The 25,489-nt window shown below is 43.9% G+C and overlaps 1 long non-coding RNA gene across 1 annotated transcript; it reads left to right on the forward strand.

Annotated features, from left to right (window-relative positions):
• The first annotated feature begins 345 nt into the window (after nt 1-345).
• Nucleotides 346-19,441, forward strand: LOC146396599 (uncharacterized). Its single transcript, XR_014826982.1, has 2 exons — nt 346-453; nt 15,097-19,441. It is a non-coding gene; the product is annotated as an uncharacterized LOC146396599 (long non-coding RNA).
• The last annotated feature ends 6,048 nt before the right edge of the window (nt 19,442-25,489 follow it).

Below are 25,489 nucleotides of genomic sequence, written 5' to 3' on the forward strand. Positions count from 1 at the left end.
TCTTGTGTTAACCCCTCCAGACACACCCCCCACCCCTCTATGCCCCATGGTCCCTGGGAAACTGCAAGGACTGTGTCACCAGCTCCCTTGCCCTCTGGCTCAGCTGAGCTCAGCCAGTGGGGACACCAGCAGGACGTAGTGAAGGGATCCTGCTTGTTAATTAGCAGATGGCAGAGGGTGGCTGTTTTCCTCTCCTAAGGGCCACAGCTTTGATCAGTGGCCCTCTCCACATAGCCACCCTTTCTGAGTTCTGGTAATTACTCCTTCCCTGAGGTGGTTTTAACACAGATCTGCAGTTCTTTGACATTCCTGTGAAGCATCTCACTGCTGACAATTATATTGCAGGTGGAAGTGATGCTGAGTGACTCTGAAGATGAGGACAGAAAAGGTGATGAGCTCCCCCACTGGGTTTCTCTCCTCAGGACACACACCTTCGCAGCCCTGAGCCACCAGGTAAGAAGTCCAGCTTCCCAGAAGCTGCCGCACTGGAGAGACCATGTGGGGAACCACAGAGACAGATAGGCTTGGGGAGCCCTGCTGTTCATGTCTCCTCCGCCCCCAGTGAGTGAGCCTTCAAGTGATTCCAGCCCCCAGCCTGAGAGCCACCCTAGTGGCTCAGACATGCCCTCCTATCCCCACAGTGCAGATTCATGAGTAAAAGTTGCTGTCGCTGTTGACAGGCATGCAGTTTTGGAGTCCTGTGTTGTGTAGTAGTTACAACTGGAGCCTGTGCTTGCACCTTCGGACCCAGGGGGTGGTACTAACTCTGTTGTTGCACAGGCCAGCCCCACTTCATGGAGAATCACCTGGCCCCAAATGTCAGTGGTGCCAAAGCTGAGAAGGCCATGCGCAGGGAGAGCCTATATAGCAGACAGTTCTCAACTGTCAACTGGGCCAAGACCAGCTACTTAATTTCCCCTTCAAATGCCCTTCCCATCACTTTCCATACCTAGAGCCACGTAATTGAACACTATGCATCTATTTTTAAAAATCAACCCTATATGCACAAAGAAAAGTGTCCATGATGCCTTGTTCGGTTAAAAAAAAAAAGTAAGAGGAGTTCCCGTCGTGGCGCAGTGGTTAACGAATCCGACTAGGAACCATGAGGTTGCGGGTTCGGTCCCTGACTGGGTTTGGGCCCTGCCCTTGATCAGTGGGTTAATGATCCGGCGTTGCCATGAGCTGTGGTGTAGGTTGCAGACTCGGCTCGGATCCTGCGTTGCTGTGCCTCTGGCGTAAGCCGGGAGCTATAGCTCCAATTAGACCCCTAGCCTGGGAACCTCCATATGCCGCAGGAAGTGGCCCAAAGACATAGCAAAAAAAAAAAAGACAAAAAAAAAGGAAGATAGAAACAAGATGAAGAGCATAATCCCATACAAATAACAAGAATATCTCGGGTGCTTGGTAAAAATGGAGAAAAGTATATACAAAACTTAAACCTGGTTATCTTGGGGAGAATGCATGCTGTGTGAGAGGGGAGAAAAATGGCAGTTATACCTCCTACATTGTTGAAAAAAATAAACAACAACAAAATTCAGCTAAGTAAATTTGAAGATCTAAATGGCAGGTTTCAACAATTCAGGAATCAGGCACTATCCCTCCTAGCAACTGGAAGGGTATGCAAAATGGAAGGTTTTGTGTGTGTGTGTGTGTGTGTGTCTTTTTGCCATTTCTTGGGCCACTCCAGTGGCATATGGAGGTTCCCAGGCTAGGAGTCGAATCGGAGCTATAGCCGCCAGCCTACTCCAGAGCCACAGCAACTCGGGATCCAAGCTGCGTCTTCGACCTACACCACAGCTCACGGCAACGCCGGATCGTTAACCCACTGAGCAAGGGCAGGTATTGAACCCGTAACCTCATGCTTCCTAGTCAGATTCATTAACCACTGAGCCATGACGGGAACTCCCAAAATGGAAGGTTTTTATAGGAAGAAGGATGCGGCAAGGGAGCTATTAGCAGTAGAAAATAAAGGATTATTTTCAGGCCAGGATTCTTTTTGAAGAGAGGAACGAGGCAAGGATATTACCATGCCAGCTGCCTTCTCATGCCAGCTGCCAGAGGTAGGGATGGGGGTGGGGGAGTGGAGAGATTATCTCATTGGTGCCGACCAGAAAGTTCCAAACTGGTTAATTAAGATTGCATTTCTGGCGAAGGTCAAAACTGCAATTAGGAATTCCCTTGGTGGCACAGCCCACGTTAAGGATCCGGCGTTGTCACTGCTATGGCTGGGGCCGCAGCTGTGGCATGAGTTTGATCCCTGGCCCCCAAAACTTCTGCATGTCATGGGCAAGGCAAAAAAAAAAAAAAGGAAAAAACAAAACCAAACTACAATTAGATTACGTATTAAATCTAGATTGAAGGAGTTCCTGTTGTGGCTCAGCAGTAGTGAACCTGAACCTGACTAGTATCCATGAGGACGTGGGTTTGATCCCTGGCCTCACTCAGTGGGTTAAGGATCCAGCATTGCTGTGAGCTGTAGGTCGCAGATGAGGCTCGGATCCTGCATTGCTGTGGCTGTGGCGTAGGCTGCCAGCTGTAGCTTCCATTTGACCCCTAGCCTGGGAACTTCTGTAGGCTGAGGGTAGGGCCCCAAAAAGAAAAAAAAAAAAATCTAGATTTAGTATCACAGGCTTTAGCACAAGTGATACCATTTGGAGCAAGTGGCTTTTCTCTTTAACCATATGTGCTATACATAACCATATAGTTATAATTTCTGTAACCATATGCAGAAATCATTTATTTTCTTAACATCAAAAATTATCTTCTACCCTATCTCCAACCTCTGGCACTGTCTTCCACAAAACAAGACCTAATTTTGTTTGGTAAAAACTTTTATATGCATCTTGTAGGTTGGGTCCAGTTGTGTGCTAGTAAATGTTTAAGAACTAGCTGGGGGGTAGAGGGGGCAGGGTGAGGGGTTTATAGGCAATTTCTGTGGTATAAATACCATACAACCACAGCACATCTCAGGCTACCACCATGCTGTCACTAAATATGCAAATAGGGAGAAAAACATGCAACTAGGTCTTTCAAGCCTAGGAAAGCCAGCTCCAATGCCCATTCCCAGCCATTGTTAACAAGTAATTGGATATTGAGTTGCTGTCTTTTTTAAAAGGGTCAGAGTCAAGTCAGCCATCTGCTGAGCTTTGCTTGTTTTGAGTGGTATAGACAAGTTGAGAGCCAGAACTGAGTTGTTCCAGACTGTTGAGGGGAGTTTATGTTGTGATGAGGAACTAAAACAGAGACCAAGAAGGAGGAATGGGATGGGAGAGAGGAGGCTGATATTTCGAGAGGAAATTCTAGCAGAATGTTTGAAGGGAATTGCTGTGCTATGCAATGTCACCCTTCTAACACACCTGCTCCAAAAAACCTTCAGTACAACTTGATCACTCTGTCATGTATGGCAGACTCGGACTGGTTTCCTAGGATTGCTTTTAAGCTCTGAATGCAGCCTCAGAGTGGGCCCAGGGTGAGAGCTGTGGTTACATCATGGGCCTTGCCACATCTAGGTTATACATTTTCTGTGCACGTTTGATCATTTTTAAAAATGAGCATGCATTATTCGAGTTGTCAGCAAAATACTTTTTTCAAGTTACCTCCACTCAAGAATGTTGAGTTGAGAGTTATTTTCTTACCCAACTCAGCAAAACATGGCATAGTGATCTTTGCCCTTGCAGGAGGGAATCAAGTCCTAGAATGGAATAGGAACCAGTTGGATCTGTTTAGAAGAATGTTTTTTGCAGAAAATAATCTCCCTAAAACTTCTTGTGTCCTTCCGTTGCGTTTTTATTACAAACCTTTGGCGGAACTTCAAACATGCTAATAAGCCTCCCAAAAAGCTCTATAAAGATAAGACATCTGTGCAAATCTCCCCTGTTCCTGATATCATGCTGATCCTGTGGACAAGAAACCCGGATAGAAGGCGTTCAAGTCTTTGGCATGTTCCTCCAATGAGGTGCAAATATGGATTCCTATTGTTGTCAAGCTCCAAGGCCTAGATTAAAAAACAGAGAGGAAGAGACAAAGAAAGAGAAGGAGAAAAAAAAAACTTATCTTTATCTCTAGCTATAGGTATACATTTCCTGGCTTTAGGTACTTGCTTTCATTATGTCAATGGTACCTCTTAAGTCCACCTTCTTGGCTGCTCCTAGTGATGGAAACTCCTGGGGCTGGCACCCACCAAACCAGTCTGGGAGAGAGGGTGCCCAAGTTTGCTGCAAAGGCACAAGGACTTTTGCTGTCTGCCCCATCAGTGTATTTTCTAGCTTCTAACCAGCATCCAGTCTTGACCACTTCCCTTCTTTTTGCCTTCTAGTTTCTGCCCTTCTAGCCTCTGAATGCCAGGCTAGATGGACACACAGCCTTGCCTGGGTCCCCAGCTGCAGCTGCAGATTTCCTTCTAATGCTTGCCACCTGGTTCCCACCCCCACCTAAGCTCCCTGGCTGTGGATGACTTCTGAGACTCCAGATCCCCAGCCTAGCACTGATGGCTAACATCACACTATTTTGCTAAGTCAGATCACTTCCAGGGCTAAGCCACCATTCTGTGTCCTCTGTCTCTCAAAGGTTCCATTGGCCTAATTTGTACGTCCAGAAGGGGCAGCTGGAGTCAGTACAGAAAAAGAGTGAAAAAAAGCATCAGCTTAGACTGCATGTGTACCTAGAATGCACTGTGAATTGTGCCCCCTGGAGGAAAATTCCAGGGCTGCAGTCCATGTGAATGATTTCCCCTCCCTTTCCCCAGGGTTGTGCTACCGGGGGGGTCTTGCAAGCCATGTGGCTCTGAACAAATCACTGCATTTCTCAGTGCTTCAGTTTCATCATAAACTAATAAAATGGAGCTAATATAGAGTACTTACTTCACAGGGCTGTTGTAAGGAGAACACGAAATGCTATGTAAAGGCAGCCAGTGTCTGGTACATTGAAAATGTTCTATATGCATTAGTGGTTGAAATTTTCCAAGTATAAACACAATGACCAACCTTCTTTTCTTATTTTAAATGATTTCTGTCTTTTCCATTATAGCTGGTTTATAGTGTTCTGTCAATTTTCTACTACAGCAAGGTGACCCAGTCACACATACACATTCTTTTTTTTCACATTATCATGCTCTGTCATAAGTGACTAGATATAGTTCCCAGTGCTATACAGCAGGATCTCATTGTTTATCCATTCCAAAGGCAATAGTTTGCATCTATTAACCCCAAATTCCCAGTCCCTCCTACTCCCTCCCCCTCCCCCTTGGCAACCACAAGTCTGTTCTCCATGTCCATGATTTTCTTTTCTGTGGAAAGGTTCATTTGTGCCATATATTTGATTCCAGATATAAGTAATACCATATGGTATTTGTCTTTATCTTTCTGACTTACTTCACTTAGTATGAGCCTCTAGTTCCATCCATGTTGCTTCAAATGGCATTGTTTTGTTCTTTTTATGGCTGAGTAGTATTCCATTGTGAATATATAGTACATCTTAATCCATTCATCTCTCAGACGTTTAGGTTGTTTCCATGTCTTGGCTATTGTGAATAGAGCTGCAATGAACATACGGGTGCATGTGTTTATTTCAAGGAAAGTTTTGTCAAGATGTATGCCCAAGAGTGGGATTGCTGGGTCATATGGTAGTTCTATATTTAGTTTTCTGAGGTACCCCCATACTGTTTTCCAGAGTGGTTGTACCAGCTTATGTTCCCACCAACAGTGCAGGAGGGTTCCCTTTTCTCCTCACCCTTTCTAGCATTTGTTATTTGTGGACTTATTAATGATGGCCATTCTGACTGGTATGAGGTGGTACCTCATAGTAGTTTTGATTTGCATTTCTCTAATAATCAGGGATGTTGAGCATTTTTTCATGTGCTTGTTGGCCATCTGTGTATCTTCCTTGGAGAAATGTCTATTCAGGTCTTTTGCCCATTTTTCCATCAGGTTGTTGGCTTTTTTGCTGTTGAGTTGTATAAGTTGTTTGTATATTTTAGAGATAAATCCCTTGTCGGTTGCACTGCTTGAAAGTATTTTCTCCTATTCTGTAAGTTGTCTTTTTTTTTTTTTTTATGGTTTCCTTTGCTGTGCAAAAGCTTGTCCGTTTGATTAGGTCCCATTGGTTTATTTTTGCTTTTATTTATTATTATTATTTATTTATTTATTTATTTATTTTGTCTTTTTGCCATTTCTTGGGCCGCTCCCGCAGCATATGGAGGTTCCCAGGCTAGGGGTTGAATCAGAGCTGTAGCTGCCAGCCTACACTAGAGCCACAGCAACATGGGATCCGAGCCGCGTCTGCAAGCTACACCACAGCTCACAGCAACGCTGGATTGTTAACCCACTGAGCAAGGGCAGGGATCGAACCCGCAACCTCATGGTTCCTAGTTGAATTCGTTAACCACTGCGCCACAATGTGAACTCCTGCTTTTATTTTTGTTGCCTTGGGAGACTGACCTGAGAAAACATTTGTATGGTTGATGTTGGAGAATGTTTTGCCTGTGTTCTCTCCTAGGAGTTTGATGGTACCTTGTCTTACATTTAAGTCTTTACGCCATTTTGAGTTTATTTTTGTGCATGGTGGGAGGTTGTGTTCTAGTTTCTTTGATTTACATGCGGCTGTCCAGTTTTCCCAGCACTACTTACTGAACAGACTGACTTTTTCCCGTTTTATATTCTTGCCTCCTTTGTCAAAGATTAATTGACCATAGGTTTCTGGGGAAGCTTCTTTAATCAAAGTTTAAGTTGTATCAGAGATGCTGTCTTTCTACATGTTGGTGGGACCAGCAAGCCCATACTCCTGGGTCCTTAAGTATATGGACTGCAACCTTTTTTTTTCTCTGCTAAAAGTTATGCTTGTATGGGTTTGGGTTCTGCACATTTTGGTGAAGTCCCAGTGTAAAAGCAGTGCTTCTCAAACTTTAATGTTCATGTAGGGATCTTAAAAATGTAGACTCTGAATCAGCAGGTCTGGTCTGGGACTTTGCTTTTCTAAACAGCTCCTAGGTAGGAGTTCTTATTATGGCTCAGCAGGTTAAGAACCTGACATAGTAGCCATGAGAATGCGGGTTCAATCCCTGGCCTCCCTCAGTGGGTTAAGGATATAGTGTTGCTGCAGGCTGCACTATAGGTCACAGATGTGACTTGGATCCCAAGCTGCTGTGGCTATTGTTTAGTTCAGCAGCTGCAGCTCCAATTTGACCCCTAGCCCAGGAACTTCCATATACCACAGGTACCACCCTAAAAAAAAAGAAAAAAAATAAATAAACAGTTCCCAGGTAATGCTGATGCTGCTGGTCCATGGAACTTGAATAGCAAGATTTTATTGAAATATGATTACAGATTGTAAAATTCACCCATTCCAAGTATATGGTTCAGTTATTTTTGTTAAATTTATCAAATTGTGCAACCATCATTACGACCCAGTTTGGGAACATTTTCATCACCCCAGCAATATCACTTGTGCCTATTTACAGTTAATCCCCATTCCTACTCCCAGACCCAAGCAACCATTCATCTACTTTCTGGCTTTATAATTTGCCCTTTCTGGCATTTCCCATAAATGGAACAATACATGGTCTTTCTGTCTGGCTTCTTTCAGCAGGCATAATGATGTGAGGGTTTGTCCACATTGTAGCAAGTGTCATTATTCCATTTCTCTGTCTTGCTAAGCGGTATGAATAGACCATATTGTGTTTATCCATTCGTGAGTAGCAGGTTGCTCCCATGTTTTGGCTATTATAAATAATGCTGCCCAGAGCATTCACATGCAAGTCTTTGGAGGTATGTTTTCATTTCTCTAGGAGTGAAATTGCTGGTGAGCAGTAAGGTTTTAGAGCATGGTAAAATATTAGACAGTTGTGTTAAATAACAGGGCTTTGTTGTTAGTTATGACTATCCTAAGGTCCAGGGATGAGCTTACAACTCCCTCACTACCTAGCAGTTCTGTTTTCCTTAAATCAGGGTTTCTCAACATCAACACTATTGATATTCTAGGTCAGATAATTCTTTGTTGTGTTGGAGAGAGTGTGCCCTGTGCATTGTAGGATGCTGAGTCACATCCCTGGCCTCTGCCCACTAAATGCCACTAGCATGCCCACCACTGGCCCCAGTCCTGATTGTAGAAATTGTCTCTAGACATCACCAAGATCCCCTGGAAGGCCAAATCACCCTGGGCAAGAATCAGTGTACTAGAGTTCACTTAATAAATGGACGTTGTTTCAATCCTGCTCCTGACCTGGGAGTATTTAGAGGTTGAGCACATGGCCAGTCCTATCTTCCACACTCAGGTAAGGTGTGTGGGTCCTGTCTTGGAGCTCTCAGCATTGACATGCTATACACTGCTTTATTTAATTCGTTCTTAATTTATAGTTCTCTTGTGGCTTTGTGTGTATGCGTTTGTTCTCAAATTGGGCCAAGAGAAGAAACAAAGAATTGCAGATGGCACAGGCTGTAGTCTCCTTTTAATTCATGTCAGTCCATCCTAATGGAATTTATTCCAAAAATACGAGTTTGAGACAACATGTAATAGAAATGTTGAGTATTTATTCAATTCTGCTTACAAGAAGCACAAAGGAAACTAGAAAGAATATTTGTTGTTTTTTCACTCCTAGGTATATATTTCTTGCATTTTGAAGAACTTCTCCCAGACTGTAGGCATTTGGTGAGGCAGAAAATTCAGGATGCAGCCCTTACCCTGAGGAAGACAAAGGGGTTCCTAGAGGTCCCTCCTGACAGATCCGTCCTCTCCAGCTCCAGGGGGTGGGTGTGTGTTTTAGTTTTCTATTGCTATGAAATAAAACCCCAACCTTAGAGGTTTAAATCAACAGTGATTTATAATTTCTTGTGATTCTATGGGTTAGCCCTCTGGACAGATCTGCTGGGCTCATCCACATGGCTACCTTCAGCTAGAAGTTTGGCTGGGCTAGGCTAGAAGATCCAAGAGGGTTTCACTCAGTATTTAGTGTCATGGGTGCTGACTGTCATCTGAGGAGCCTCAGTTCTCCTCCACAAGACCTCTCACCCTCCAGTTCTAGCTTACACCAGGACTCATGTAAGAGATACTAGAAGATCTATTTTTTCCTCCCCTGAATGATGTGGCATGAAGATATGAGAGGTACTAAAAGTAGCAGAATCCAGAGCAGGCATAGGACCACTGAATAGACTCTGGAGATGATGCCAGTACTATAGAAGCTAGAATGGAGAAGAGGAAAGAAAGACATTCTTGGTTACATTCTGTAAGCCACTGGATCAGGCCTTACCTGAAGGGAACCCTACATATAGAGTCATATGAGCAAATATGTAATAAATTCCCTGTATTTTTTGAACCATCTGGAGTTAGACTGCAATCAAAAGTATCCTCACTGACAACAGTATCATAAGAATAACCTGCTACTTCTTTAGGGAGTAACACATGGAGGAACTTCAGCCCATGTGCTACTGAAGAGAACCCAACTCCCAAATCAAGCTCTGCAGGCTTTTTTTGGCACTTAGGGTATTCACAGATCCTGCTAGAGCCGCTTCAATTATAGAAACCATATGTCTCAGTCCTCCAATAAAACCTTTTAGGGAGTTCCCTTTGTTGCTCAGCAGTTAACGAACCTGACTAGGATCCATGAGGATGTGAGTTCGATCCCTGGCCTCGCTCAGTGGGTTAAGGATCTGGCATTGCTATGGCTGTGGTGTAGGCTGGCAGCTATAACTCCGATTCGACCCCTAGCCTGGGAACTTCCGAATGACTCAGGTGAGGCCGTAAAAAAAGCAAAAAAAAACAAAAACAAAACAAAAAACCTTTTAGAGTGTCCTCTGTAGTTTGGCTGTGAGGAAGTTGGCAGCAACAAACAGAGCAAGTGTCTTGGGGCTCATTCTGGGTTCTTACAACCCACTAAAGCTCAGGAAATAATTTATTTTGCATCTCTGGCCATTGACAAACACAACTCTCCACTGTGTGATGTTGACCCAAAGGCTCAACCTGCAGGAGTCAGAAATGATTTGGGATTTTCCAAAGTGATGAGAGGAGCAGCTGAGCCTGTGAGATTCGCTTTGTTCTCCTACTGCTGCTAATTTATGAAAAGAAAGTGTGAGCTCCATTTTATGGATAAGGCATATTGAGGTATATGGTGGTGACTGACTCAGTTCTGACTTAACAGGGCAAGCACTAGCAAGGACGCTTACATTTGATGCTGTGCAGAGCTTATAAATAACCTTTGTAAAGCTATAGTGTTAGCCACCTGCCTAGACACCTAAAAATAGAACTGGATATGCTGCAGCTGTGGCATAGGTCACAGCTGTGACTCTGATCAATTCCTGGCCTAGGAGCTTCCATATGCCATGAATGTGCCTGGGGTGGGGGGGAAGAACTGGAGTTCTCTTAAGGGGCCAAGAGGAGCAGCCCTTCTCCTCCCAAAAAGAGTAGGGGCATTTAAAAATTATAAATCTAATTTAAATTAGCAGGACATGCGTTATAGTGACCCAGTGCAGGGGCCTCATTAGTGACGGACTTTTAAGGAGTTGTTAGAATTGTCCAAAAATGAATATTGACCCTTCCATAGTTTCATGGGTAGAATCAAATGCCATAAGTAAGGATGCAAATTAGCAGATACCCACATGCCCGGAATCTAAAGAAAATAAATCAAGAAACTATCCTTAAAAAAACTTTCTTCTGGAGTTCCCATTATGGCTCAGCAGTAACAAACAAGATTAGTATCCATGAGGACACAGGTTCAATCCCTGGTCCCGCTCTGTGGGTTGAGGATCTGGCGTTTTCTGTGTGCTGTGGTATAGGTTACAGATGCGGTTTGGATCTGGCGTTGCTGTGGCTGTGGTGTAGGTCGGCAGCTATAACTCTGATTCGACCCCTAGCCTGGGAACTTCCATATGCCTCGGGTGTGGCCCTAAAAAAAAGAAAAAAAAAAGCTTTCTTCCTCTTTATTAGCATGTGGTTCACTTTAGTTCAACAAGCATTTATGCATTTATTGTGTGCCTACTCCATGCCCAGCACTGAAGATTTCATTCTCATTCATATGATGGTCAGCTATCACCTCATTTTGCTCATTAAGCTTCCAAATAGAATACTGTATTAGTTTCCTAAGGCTGAACACCACAAACTGGCGAGTTTAAATAGTGAAATTTTATTCCATCGCAGTTCTGGAGGCTAGAAGTCAAGGTGTCTGCAGAGCCATTCTCTGAAGGCTCCAGGGGAGAATCCTTGCTGGCCTCTTCCAGCATCTGCTGGTGTCAGATGTTCCTTGGCTTGTGGCCATGTCACCTTAATTTCAGCCTCTGTCTTCAAGTGACCTGTTCTGTGTGTGGCCTCCTTGTGTCCTCTCCTCTCATAAAGTCCTTGGACCTAGAGCCCAGCCTAAATCCCGGTTGATTTCATCTTGAGATCCTTAACTAGCTTCATCTGCAAAGACCCTATTTCCAAATAAGGTCACATTCTGAGTTTCCAGATAGGCCAGAAAAAAAAATTGGAGAGTGGAGGAGGACACCATTTAACCTGCTATAAATGCTGTCTCACAAAAGCATGAGTGAGAAAGGCCAATTTCATCAAACATTTGAAAGGGATGAGGAGAAGATTTAGATTACTCACTCCCCAGGGGAAACCTTGAAACCCCTGTCATGGGTTGGGTTGCTGTGAAGCAGACTCTGAGATGACGATGAGCATGGAGGGTGGTTATTAAAATGTGCTCTTGGGATCCCAACCCTTGGGAAGAGAGGGAAAGAAAGCAGGACCAGGAAACATTGAGCTGTGGTGCAGTCACCCCAAAGGCTGACCCCATGAAGAACTCTGGAGCTGGGATGGTCCTTCAGAGCCTTTCTGTTCCCCATCAGTTATCAAGTGTGGGATTCTCAGGAATGGGGTGTGACCTCGGTGAAGTGGCTCCCTCTAGGAAGGGCAGTCCCATAGGGGGCTGAGAACTGAGGCCTGGCAGCCAGCAATACTCTGAGCAGCTGGGGCAGTAAGTCCTTCATCCTTGAGAGGGGATCTGGGCAGCGCATCACAATGTCTGATGCATTTCCTTAGTCACCTCTCTTTCTGCAGCTGCCATCAGGTTCCCTTTTTCTCCCATCTCCTCATAGTGCTGAGGACCCATCACATTCCTCACCCCCACTGAAGCTGTTTTCTCTGAATTTGCAAATGCAAACCCATGCATAAAGAAAGGGTCTGAGAATTACCCTTAAGGGTTACCTCCTTCGAAGATATTGAAGGGGGTAATAAACAGCAACCAAGGTGTTTGTCAATGTTGCTGATGGCGTAAGTGAATACGTACTGGATTTTCAGTAAGAAGGCACAGATTCAACTTCTGGCTCCCCTGCTAGCTGTGTAACTATAGGAGAAAATGTCCCAATAAAATGTAGAAAGGAGAGACCCCGGCCATGATGACTAAGCAAAGTCTAGCCAACTGCCCCAACCAGTCCTCCCCCATGCATCTGCTTCTGTAAATTTGTTTCCGCATCTACTACCTTGCCTGACGTCACTCCAGTCCAACTAGCCAAGCTTGGACCCAGAAGACGTAGCCCATAAAAGCCTTGTGAAACCCTTCTTCCGGGCTCAGACTCTGGAGAGCGATCTCCTCTGAGCCCGCTGGCGTAATAAACCTGAGTTCTCCAACTCTCCAAGTGCTCACTTGGTTTCTCGCCGGGTAAAAGAGCTGATCCAACTACAGCCACAGAGCTGCTGGAGCTGGTACGCTACAGCCACGGGGCTGTCGCCAGAGCTGATACGCTGCAGCACAGGGCTGCTGGGTATCTGCCGTAACATAACCTTGAGCCAATCACTAGTTTATGAGACGAGAGGGCAAGGACTGTGTCTGCTTTGTCACTGGTTATGCAGAACCTAGGATAGTGCCTTGCAAAAACCAGGTTTTTAGTAAATATCCTCGGATTTCATGATGGAATGAACAAGCATTGCCTGAGTTTTGGTTTCCTTGGGATAATAGTGAATTGGCAAGGAGAGGCAAAGTAATGCTTCCCAAAGTGCAGTCCCTGTGTTACCCTGCAGGGTTCTTGGCCTCCTTAATCAGTGGAAACTGATAAGAGGCTAGAGAAGAAATTCAGGCAAGGCTTTATAGGGGCCCCTGCTGTAGCAGTGGGGAGTGAAAACAAGCTGCAGTTTCTTTCCCTTGCTTGCTTACTCACTGATCACAGGTCCTGGTGGTGGGGGGTGAGCTGGTTCCTTATATGGGGTGAGGATAGGGACAGGTCCAGGGGTCAGTACAGAGGGTTGGCTTAGGTGGTTTGCCCACCCCTTTGGTGGTGTTGTGTGCAGGAGGCATGCCTAATACTCTACTTTTGTTCTCTGCTCTTCAAAAGCAGCAGTTGGTTTTTTAGGTTTTTTGTATATTGTCTATAACTTGCCCCAACTGCTCATGTACACAGTTATTTTTGGTCGCTTTGTATTTTGTTGCTCAAGGAGATGCTTGTCCAGGTGCAAACACTGCAGCAAAAGTTTCTGAGTCCCAGGTCCCAGCCTGTCTCACCTGCACCAGCAGCAGCACCAGGACCTGGGAATTTGTCAGAAATGCAAATAGGCTCCACCCAAGGTGCTGAATCAGAAACTCTAAAGTAGAGGCCAGCCCTCTGTTGATTCTGATGCATGCTCAAGTTCAAGAACCACTGGGGGGGTTCCCGTCGTGGTGCAGTGGTTAACGAATCCGACTAGGAATCATGAGGTTTCGGGTTCAGTCCCTGGCCTTGCTCAGTGGATTAAGGATCCGGTGTTGCCGTGAGCTGTTGTGTAGGTCGAGGACTCGGCTCGGATCCCAAGTTGCTGTGGCTCTGGCATAGGCCGGCGGCTACAGCTGCGATTCAACCCCTAGCCTGGGAATCTCCACATGCCGAGGGAGCAGCCTTAGAAAAGGCAAAAAGACAAAAGACAAAAAAAAAAAAAAAAAAAAAAAAAAAAAAAAAAAAAAAAAGAACCACTGGGATAAATTATACCAAGGCAACAAACTCAAAATCTTGATAGCTTAATATAGCAAAAGTCTATTGCTCACCCTTAATGCCCATCTTCTTGTTGATAAGAGGCTCTGTTCATCGTAGTCACCCAGGGATTCAGGCTGGTGGAGTAGCCATCATCTCGAAAACCATTAGTGGTCATAACAGAGGGAAGAAGTGTGTTGGAGTTCCCATTGTGGCTCAGTGGTTAACGAATCCGACTAGGAACCATGAGGTTGTGGGTTTGATCCCTGGCCTTGCTCAGTGGGTTAAGGATCCAGCCTTGCCGTGAGCTGTTGTGTAGGTTGCAGACGCAGCTCAGATTCCGGGTTGCTGTGGCTCTGGCATAGGCCGGGAGCCACAGCTCCGATTAGACCCCTAGCCTGGGAACCTCTATATGCTAAGGGAGCAGTCTTAGAAAAGGCATAAAGACAAAAAAAAAAAAAAAAAAAAAGAGGAAGTGTGGCAAGTCATGAACTGGCTATTCAAAGCCCCACTGAGATGTGCTGTCATTGAAATAAGAGTTTTGTTCCTCTCTTATTCTTTTTTTTTGGAGTCTTTTTTAGGGCTGCATCAGTGGCATATGGAGGTTCCCAGGCTAGGGATCTAATGGAGCTATAGCCGCCGGTCTACACCACAGACAGAGGCAACGCCAGATCCGAGCCCTGTCTGTGATCTACACCACAGCTCAGGGCAACGCCAGATCCTTAACCCACTGAGCAAGGCCAGGAATCGAACCCGCCTCCTCATGGTTCCTAGTCAGATTAGGTTCTGCTGCGTCATGAGGGGAATTCCCAAATAAGAGTTTTAGCTAAGGAACAAAACCCTCCCTCCCTCAGCTGAAAAGGCAGCTGCAAGCCTTTTTAGCTATGCTCTCCTCATCCTACCATTCTTATAATAATGTAGCAACTATGTACCCTGTGTCCAAGCCAGCAGCCCTGCTAATAGTGTTCCCAGCATTGCTTATCAGTTCCGCTTCTGTAACCTTGCTTGCTCAGTTTCTTAGGGAGAAACATTGTCTACTCTGGGAAGGGGGAGTTCCGGGATGCTTATATGGGAAAAACAAGACCCTGTAATGTATAAAAGTTGCTAAGAGCAAAAACCTGGTGCTCAGAGTCTGGAGGTGACTCCTTTGAGCCGGTTCGGGTGCTGAGTAAACTTTGCTTTTCTGCATCTCCAGGTGCAGTTTGTCTCCTTCTGCTGCCACGGTTTTTGCAGTTTCTGCAAGATCATTTCTGCTCACAATTTATTGCCGAAAGCAAGTCCCATGGGCACTTCCAACTGGAAAAGAGTAGGGAAGAGCACCACTTTTCCTTTGTAGGATTGTTGAGAGGATCAAGTTGAATAGCAGATAGGGCAGCCTTTTGAGAATGTTCAAAGCTATACCAGGAGTTCCCACTGTGGTGCAGCAGGTTAAGGATCCAGCATTGTCTCTGCAGCAGCACAGTTTCAATCCCCAGCCAGCATAGTAGGTTAACTATCCAGCATTGCTGCAGCTGTGGCATAGGTGGCAGCTGCAGCTCAGATTCCATTCCTGGCCTGTGGAACTTTCATATGCCATGGGTGTGGCCAGAAAAGGAAAAGAAAAAAGCTATACCATTTTAGGATATTATTTCTGTTATTTCTACTCTTGGTAGAAAAGGGCCTGCTACCTGACTATTTTGCATATTATCACTATTATTAAGAATATTACGGCTGAGAAAGGTGTCAAGATGATGTGGTTTCTAAAGCAGAAAGTCACAACCCTGTAAGGGAAAGTTCAAAAAAAATTTTTTAATCAGAATTTTTTAAGATCCTGGCTTTGAAGAGACAAAATGATAGAAATATATACTTTTTAAAAACATGGTCTACACAATACTTGGTAGGTAGAAGGTATTTGATATGTTTTTGTTAGGCAAGTGATTTTTCTGATTGTTTATACAAATTAATGTATAAATTGCAAAGACTGGATTCTTTGGAACAAGTTTTTTGTCGCTGGTCACATTTGATGCAGGGTTCATGCGGTGACTCACTGGATAGTATATAGAGGTAGGATTCCATCCAGAGTTCAGATCCCAGCTCAGCCACTTAGGACCTGTGTAACCTTAAGTGAGTTTTTTAAGTTCTCTAGAACTCTTTTCTTCTTGGGAAAAAACAAGGATCATAATAATCCCTGCGTCACAGGGTGGTTGTATGATTAAATAATACTTATAAAATGCTTGGAATAGGAGCTTCACATAGTAGGTATGTAATATATACGTGGAAGTTATTGTTCTGTTGTTGGTTTTTAACTTAGAATGAAATCCATCCTCTTTATTAATAAATACAAGACCCTGCTTGAACACTGCCCACCTTCACCTCATCTGCTCCTCACTGACTAAACCCTGGAAAACCATACCAGCCTTTTTCTTTTTCAAATATGCTGAGTTTGTTCCTGTCCCAGGGCCTTTGTACTTGCCGTTCCCTCCAGCTGGGCTCTTTCAGCAGCTCTGCAGATGGCCAGCTCCATCTTTTAGTTTATTTCTGGTTCAGATGTGCCTTCCTATATGGTGACCACACAATCCAAAATTAGCCACCTCTACTGACTTCGTTTTCCTCCCCCACCACCCTGATATCTTTACTCTCTACAACCACCACGTTCATCTGTTTACCAGCTCTATGATGTCATTTTTGTAAGAGCAGGGCCCCAGACTCCTAAAACATGCCCAGGGCAGAAGTTAGTGCCCTCTAACTATGTTGAATGAAGGACTCTGGTGGGGCTCTGATTCCCTTTGGAGATCCCAGCACTTCACTCCATAAGAAAATACCTTCTCTTTAAACTTGAGATGACCAAGAATTTCTGCAGTAGAAGTGTTTTTCACATTAAGTAAATGGATCCCCAAACGAAGTGCTTTGGGGAGCCGTGTGTAGAGGAAGTGCCATTTTTAACAAAGGGCTTCCAGGGTCACTGTTTGAGCTGATTCACCTTGCAGGCTCACCACAGATGCCTGGCAAAGTATTGTACTCACAGCCAAATTACTTTTGCATGTTACTACGCTGGAGCTACATGCAGTGTCCTAAAAGTTGAGTGTTTCGGGAGAAAAACAACATTTATTGTAGGTTTTTAAAATTTCTAATTTCAGAGAGTTCCCGTTGTGGCTCAGTGGGTTAGGAACCCAACTAGTATCCAGGGTTTGATTCCTGGCCTCGCTCAGTGGGTTAAGGATCCGGAGGTGCCATGAGCTGTGGTATAGGTCGCAGATGGAACTCGGATCCTGTGTTGCCATGGCTGTGCTGTAGACCAGCAGCTGCAGCTCCAATTTGACCCCTAGCCTGGGAGCTTCCATATGCTGCAGCTGCAGCCCTAAAAACAAAACAAAAAATTCTATTTCAGAAGAATAAAAAGCTCAGTGTAGAAATATTAGAAAACAGAGGAAAGCAGAAAGCACAAAGAAAACATTAGTCTTTCAAATAGTAAACATTTCATTGTTGGAGTTCTCATCATGGCTCAGTGGAAATGAATCAGACTAGTAACCAAGAGGTTGTGGGTTTGATCCCTGGCCTCGCTCAGTAGGTTAAGGATCCAGCCTTGCTGTGACCTGTGGTGAAGGTTGCAGACGCTGCTTGAATCTGACGTTGCTGTGGTTGTGGTATAGGCCGGTGGCTACACTGCAAACAAACAAACATTTCATTGTGTTTACTTTCCAGTCTTTTTTCTGTGAATGTTTTCAAAATGAGTCTGTGTCACATAAACTGTTTTGGAGTCTAGTTTCTCTCTAGCAGTATATCATGGATGTTATTATTTACTTAATATTCTTCAAAAAATGTTTATATATTATTGCATATTTAAATAATTCATGTAGGAGTTCCCATTGTGGGACAGCGGAGACAAATCCGACTAGGAACCATGAGGTTGTGGGTTCGATCCCCGGCCTCGCTCAGTGGGTTAAGGATCCGGCGTTGCCATGAGCTGTGGTGTAGGTCGCAGACATGGCTCGGATCTGGCATTTCTGTGGCTCTGGTGTAGGCCAGCAGCAACAGCTCTGATTAGACCCCTAGCTTGGGAACCTCCATATGCCGCAGGTGTGGCCCTAAAAAGACAAGACAAAAATAAATAAATAAATAAATAAATAAATAATTCATGTAAAGATATGAGCCCGTGGTTAAAAAAAAAAAATCTAAGTAGTACAGAAGAGTAGGAAAGAAAACTTCATGGCACTCCTAATGCTAAAGGTGTTTTTGATTCCCTCCAAATATTCTTTTTACATATACAAATGGAATCACTTTTACTGTTCAACATTATATTTAATGTATATGTGTAAATACATACACACACACACATATTTTCTTTGAAGGGGAGTGGGCCACACCAGTGGCATGTGAAAGTTCCCAGGCCAGGGATTAAACCTGTGCTGCTGCAGTGACAATGCCAGATCCTTAACTGCTAGGTCACCAGGGGACTCCTTTTGTTTTTGATAGCAATATATTTTAGATATCTTTCTATGGTACATAGTGCTCTGCATGATTTATTGCAAATTTATTACAAATATGTAATAATTTTTTGAACTAACCTCCACTGGACACTTTTGTTAATTCTTAGTTCTTTTATGTTATACACAATGATGAAATGCTCTTGCTCTCTTTTCTCCCTCCATTCTGTCTCTCTGTTTCCTTCTAGATAGATAGATATCTTATTTCTTAGAATGTGCCCACATAAAGTATATGGTATGTGTATGTACAAACCAATTTATTAATATATTTTAAAAACTAAATGCATGTCTCCTTTGACATATAAATTCTGTATAACTTGCAAATCTATAAGTTTTAGGTATAGGATTTACAATGTATTTTAAATTTTGTAAAATACTGCCAAATTGCCCTCCAAAAAGATGTACCAGCTTCAACTTACACTGGGAGTTTATGAAAGTATTTTTCTAGTCTTTCCCTACCTTTTGCCAACATTATATGGATAACGTCAATTTTTTAAAAACTTGTCAAACTGGTTAAGTGAAAAATTATATGGGGTTTCCATTGTGGCTCAGTAGGTTAAGAATCCATGAGGATATGGGTTTGATCCCTGGTTCCACTCAGTGTGTTAAGGATCTGGTGTTTCTGTGAGCTGTGGTGTAGGTTCCAGACACAGAGCTTGGATGCTGAGTTGCTGTGGCTGTGGCATAGGTCGGCAGCTGTGCCTCTGATTGGACCCCTAGCCTGGGAACTTCCATGTGCTGTGTGTTTGACCATGAAAAAAATTTTAATTTTTAATTTGCATCTCTTTAATTGCTAGTTTCTTTGTCCTATGTATCTATCTAGAGAAAGAGAGAGGGATATATATATATATATCTTATTTGTTGGTTGTTTATTTCCCTGAGAATTACCTTTTCATGTCCTTTGTACAGTTTTCTATTGTTTCTCTTTTTCTTATTGATGTCTCATCTCTTTGTTCCACCAAAGAAATCATATTATTAAGAAGGTAACAAATTTATGTACCTACTGTCTTATTATTACTTATATGTTATTTCTAATTTCCTGAAAATAAATACTGGAGGTTCTCAGCTCTGGTTGCACAATAGAGTCACCTGAGAGGTTGTTTAAATACTGATGCTCTTCTGGAAGAGATCTTGCTGTGATTGGTCTCAGGTAGGGCCCAGACATCAGGATACCACAGGGTTTCTTCATCTCAGCACTATTGACATTTTGGACCAGATAAATCTATGTTGCAGAGACATTTTCTGTGCTCTGTAGGATGTTTATCAGCATCCCTGACCTCTGTCCAATAGATGTCAAGAGCACACTCCTTCCCAGTTATGACAACCATAAATGTTTCCAGATACTGCCAAACATCCCCTCTATAGAGAATGGTCCTTTCCCTCCTTGACAGCCCCCCCTTAGTTGAGAACCACTGATACAGTGATTTGGTTTTGTTTTGCCACATTTGTGGCATGTGGAATTTCCCAGGCCAGAAACTGAACCTGCACTATAGCAGCGACAAGAGTCACTGCAGTTACAATGCCAGATCCTTAACCCACTGCACCAAAAGGGAACTCCTAGTATAAGGGTTTAATTCCCTGAGTGAATCTAATATGCAAGTAGAGTTGAGAACCACTCATATAAATAATGCTGCAGTGAGCATTTTTATACATATGATGTTGCCTACATCTTATTTCTTTAGGATAACCTCAGGAATTTGGCACATCTTAAGGCTTTTGACTTAGTTATGCCAAAAATATTTTTTGTTTGTTTGTTTTTTGTCTTTTTAGAGCTGCACCCGTGGTATATGGAGGTTCCCAGGCTAGGGGTCTAATCGGAGCTGTTGCTGCCGGCCTGCACCACAGCCACAGCAATGCGAGATCCAAGCCTCATCTTCGATTCACACCACAGGTCACGGCAACGCCAAATCCTTAACCCACTGAGCAAGGTCAGGGATTGAACCTGAAACCTCATGGTTCCTAGTTGGATTCGTTTCCACTGCACCATGACTGGAACTCCAATTTATGCCAAAAGTATTATAGATATTTACTTTTCCATTCCAATGCCCGAGAGCATACTTTCCCCCTCACCTTTGCCTATCTGAGTATTATTATCATCCTTCTCAACCAATCTGATAGGCAAGAAATAGAAATGTTCTCACGGGTTTTTTTTGTTGTTGTTGTTGTTGTTTTTCATCTTTTTGCCATTTCTGGGGCCGCTCCCATGGCATATGGAGGTTCCCAGGCTAGGGGTCTAATCGGAGCTGTAGCCGCCGGCCTACACCAGAGCCACAGCAACTCGGGATCTGAGCCAAGTCTGCGACCTACACCACAGCTCATGGCAACACCGGATCCTTAACCCACTGAGCAAGGGCAGGTATCGAACCCACAACCTCATGGTTCCTAGTCGGATTCATTAACCACTGCGCCATGACGGGAACTCCGAAATGTTCTCACATTTAGAAGAGGACATTTTGTAGGCTGCATGAGAAAGTAAACCTAATATAGACTGTACCAAAGGTGACATTCAGATCAATTGTTTTCATCATGTTGGCTGGTTGACTCCACCACTTGTGAAAGCCTAAAGGTTTGGATAAGTTTCAATGCTGACTTAACACCATGGTGTCTTTAGGAGTTCCCGTCGTGGCACAGTGGTTAATGAGTCCGACTAGGAACCATGAGGTTGAGGGTTTGATCCCTGGCTTTGCTCAGTGGGTTAACGATTCGGCATTGCTGTGAGTTGTGGGTCGCTGACGTGGCTCAGACCCCGAATTGCTGTGGCTCTGGCGTAGGCCCGTGGCTACGGTTCCAATTGGACCCCTAGCCTGGGAACCTCCATGTACTGCAGAGGCGGCTCAAGAAAAGGCAAAAAAGACAAGAAAAGAAAAAAAAAACAAAAACACTGTGGTGTCTTTGTAAATGTTTAACAACTGGTTTCCTGGGGGCTAAAAATAACAACCAAAAAAAAAATAATAAGAAAAACCACACATTTGATCTGATTTGTTATACTTGCCGATTGCCAATTTCAATTTATACACCCATTGTGGACAATCTCATGTTATCAATGTGACGTCAATGAACATAGGGATGGGAAGACATGTGTCCCAGTTGGTTGTTGATGCTGGTAGGTTCTGGCTCCAGGTCACCACAGCTTTGCATGAAGGTTGAAGTTATTGTATAATTCAGTTCCAGGGCCTACATCTTATAGTAAGAACTTAACCTATTCCTGTTAGATTGGGTCCATGCTAGCAAAATAGACAAACATATAAGTGATGAATTTGGCCCATGAGTTCAGCTTGTATAATGAAAGAGTTGGATGAGAGAACAAGGGTAAGGTGAAGACAAGGGCCCGTGTCATCCAAAGTACTTATATTAAATGCCCAGTGGCCTCGGATATTATCAGATCACCACTTTGTCTAGTATAACCTGACTTCAGGGATTCTATCCTTGACTTTGACATTTGCAAGATATCCAGCCTTGAGCAGCTCCCTTAAATTTATATGCCTCATTTTTATCCAGTTAACTGAGGAGGAAAAGAGGTATGTTATTTCACAAGAGGACTGTGCCAAGCAGTCCACAGACATCAGGGATTGCAATCAGGCCATCTGCCAACAGTGCTGACTTGAAGCCACAGAATGACAAGTCTGCTGACTTTGGCTGTGCCCACATTCAAGACAGTTTCAGAACTTTAATAATCATGGTGCCTAGGACAGAATGGAAATGCTAAGCAGTTTCCCAGTGACAACAGTCAAAATCAGAATATTAAAAAAAAAAAAAAAGCAACATATAAGATCAGATTCCAGGGAGAAAATGGCCTATTAACTACAGTAAATATTCAGCTCCATTGTTCAGGGACTGTTTAACCAATTTAAGAATTTCCTAAACCAATAGTTCTCAATCCTGACTGCAAACCAGAATCAGTGAGGAAGATTTCAAAAATTACAGATGCCCCACCCACAGGAATTCTTGTTTAAGTGGTTTGGGGTGGGGTCTAGCCATTTTTATTTTTCAAACTCTCTAGGTAATGGTTTTTTGGTTTTTTGGTTTGTCTGTTTGTTTTTCAGTCTTTTAGGGCCACACCCATGGTATATGGAAGTTCCCAGAGTAGGGGTCGAATCCAAGCTGTAGCTGCCAGCCTACACCACAGCCACAGCCACAGCAACACCAGATCCCAGCCACATCTGCGGCCTACACCACAGCTCACTGCAATGCCACATCCTTAACCCACTGAGCGAGGCCAGGAATCAAACCCGTGTCCCTGAGGATTCTAGTCGGGCTCATTAACCACTGAACCATGACAGGAACTCCTCTCCAGGTAACCGTAATGTGCAGTTAGATCCGAAGACTGCTGACTTAAATCAGTGGTTCCTGAACTTGAATGTGCATCAGAGTCATTTGGGGGAAGCTTACTAAGCATGCAGGGTCCTGGGTGGGAATCTGCAGAGATTCTAGGTTGGTGGGCTTTGTCTCTGCAGTGAGACCTATAAATCTGTACTGTTAACCATCTCCTCTGTTCAAGACTCACCGTTAATTCAGACAGTGGGGAATGGTCCAAGGATTGGGCAGTGATGGGATGTGATGAGATCTGATCAGAGTCCCAGTAAAACTACCTGAGAGGGGAAATACAGGGAGACTTGTCAGGAAGCTGTGGGAAGATTCCAGGCAAGTAATTCTGGCCTGTGGTGGGTCAAGGACATTGGGGGATGGAGGGTAGGAGTTGGCCCTGGGGTGGATGTGGGAAATGGTGTTAGCAGGACTTGGTGCTTGGCTGGATGTGGAGAATGAGGGAGAGGAAGAAGTCACAGGTGACCCCGAGGTTTCTCCACTCAAGACTGGTTGGGTGGCAGTGCCAATAAGATAAGGAGCAAAGGCAAATTTGGAGAGAAAAGCAGTGTGCTCACTTTTGGACCTGAGGCATTTTCAATGCCTCTGGGACAGCCAGTGTGGCTATTCATGAGTGACTAGATGGTCAGCTCTGCCATCGAGAAAGATGATGGGGCTGGTGATGGAGACCTGGGTGTTATTAGCACAAAGGCAAAAGAGTCAAAGGAATGGAAATGGATGAGTTCACTCAAGGCTGACTTCATTGAGCCCAGCGGGCCCAGGGCAAAGTGCCCACAAAAATACAGGCAGAAAATGAGTGGAGGGGTATCAACCCCATAGAAATCAGGAAGAACATCAGTTGTTTATTTTCCCTCTAAAACCCCAGGAAACTGACAAGAGGGAGCTTCTGAGGGCAAGTTTGCATTTTGCTGCCATCTGGTGGCTGTTATTGGAGCAGTTCCCACAGGAAAAAAATTTTACCCAGCAACAATTATGCGGCACCTACTGTGTTCAACGCTGTACGCCAAGCAGTCTATAAATAATTCCTTACATTTTTTTTGGCCATACCCATGGCATGTGGAAGTTCCTGGGCCAGGGATGGAACCCGCACCCCACCAGTGACCCGAGCCACAGCAGTGACAGCACCAGATCCTTAACCTGCTGAGCCACCAGGGAACTCCAATAATTCCTTACACTTTTATGCTCCTTTACCAATGACAGAGCATTTTCACATATAGTGTTGCAGCTCATTCTCATAGCAACCCTGTGAGGGAGGCCCTGAGCAGGTAAAAATTTTCCCATTTTGCAGGTAAGGAAACTGAGTCCCAGCTTGCAAAGGCCCTTGTAGCTGGTCAAGGAGCAGAGTTCAGATAAGGCTGGAACCCACCTTATCTACCTCCTAGTTTGATCACTACAAACAAACAGATATTAATTTATTTTTTCCTGGGTAGAATACAAAACAAAAACTAAGTTCTCTAGCACTGAAAGCACATAAACCCTGAAAAGTGAAAAAGAAAAGGCAAATGGACCAAGAAGAGAGAGAAGAAAGAAATGGCATCTCTAAAAATTTTTTCCAGCTCCAAATTTATTTAATTTCAGGTAATAAGAGTTTAAGGTTTCAGATCAATGAGAGACAAAAAAGAATCAACTAAGCTAACAATACTGTATTATATAATTGTAAGTTGCTAAGAGAGTAGATCTTTTTTTTTTTTCCTTTTCTTTTCCTTGGGGCTGCACCCATGGCATATGGAGGTTCGCAGGCTAGGGGTAGAATCAGAGCTATAGCTGCCAGCCTAGGCCACAGCCACCACAACGCAAGATCTGAGCTGGGTCTGCGATGCCGGATCCTTAACCCACTGAACAAGGTCAGAGATTGACCTCACAACATCATGGTTACTAGTCGGATTCGTTTCCTTTGTGCCATAGTGGGAACTCCTAGATCTTTTTTTTTTAGAGAGTCTGGAACTTAAAAGTTGTCATCACAAGACAAAAAAGTTGTGTGAGATAATAGATGTTAACTAAACTTATTGTGGTAATCACTTCACAATATATACATATATCAAATCATTATGTTGTACACCTAGAACTATAATTTTACGACTATATCTCAATTAAAAATAAATTTTAGGAGTTCCCATCGTGGCTCAGCAGAAACGCATCTGACCAGTATCCATGAGGATGCAGGTTCAATCCCTGGCCTCACTCAGTGAGTTCCTCCATATGCCATGGGTGCGGCCCTAAAAAGACAAAAAAATTTTTTTAATTAAAATAAATAAATAAATAAATTTTAGAGTTCCCATTGTGGCTCAGTGGGTTACGAACCTGACTAGTACCCATGAGGACTCAGGTTTGATCCCTGGCCTCCCTCAGTGGGTTAAAGATCTGGTGTTGCAGTGAGCCATGGTGTAGGTCACAGACGCAGCTTGGATCCCAAGTTGCTGTGGCTGTGGTGTAGGCCCCCTGCAATGGCTCCGATTTGAACCCTAGCCTGGGAACTTCCACATGCTACAGCTGCGGTGCTAAAAAGAAAAAAAAAAAAAAGTTAGGAGAAAAAAAAAGGAGTTCCCTGTGGCTCAGCATGTTAAGGATCTAGTGTTGTCACTGCTCCGGAGCAAATTTGATCCCAGGCCTGGGAATTTCCACTTGCCGCAGGCATCAACTAATTCTTCACTTGAGGCTGAATGTTAGCAGGAACTTTGAAAATCATATAAGTCACTCTTCCAAAGCAAGTGTCCTCTGCACAGCCTCCTCCATCCTTACTCTGCACACAGACTCCCTGGGGATTGTGTTAAAATGCAGCTTCTAACAAAGTCAGCGTGGAGT

Source organism: Sus scrofa, chromosome 14 (assembly GCF_054392235.1).
Source record: "Sus scrofa isolate SSC_HxYL_T2T_F1_AM1 chromosome 14, Sscrofa_HxYL_maternal_Yorkshire_Landrace_v2.0, whole genome shotgun sequence".
Classification (NCBI taxonomy): Eukaryota; Metazoa; Chordata; class Mammalia; order Artiodactyla; family Suidae; genus Sus; species Sus scrofa.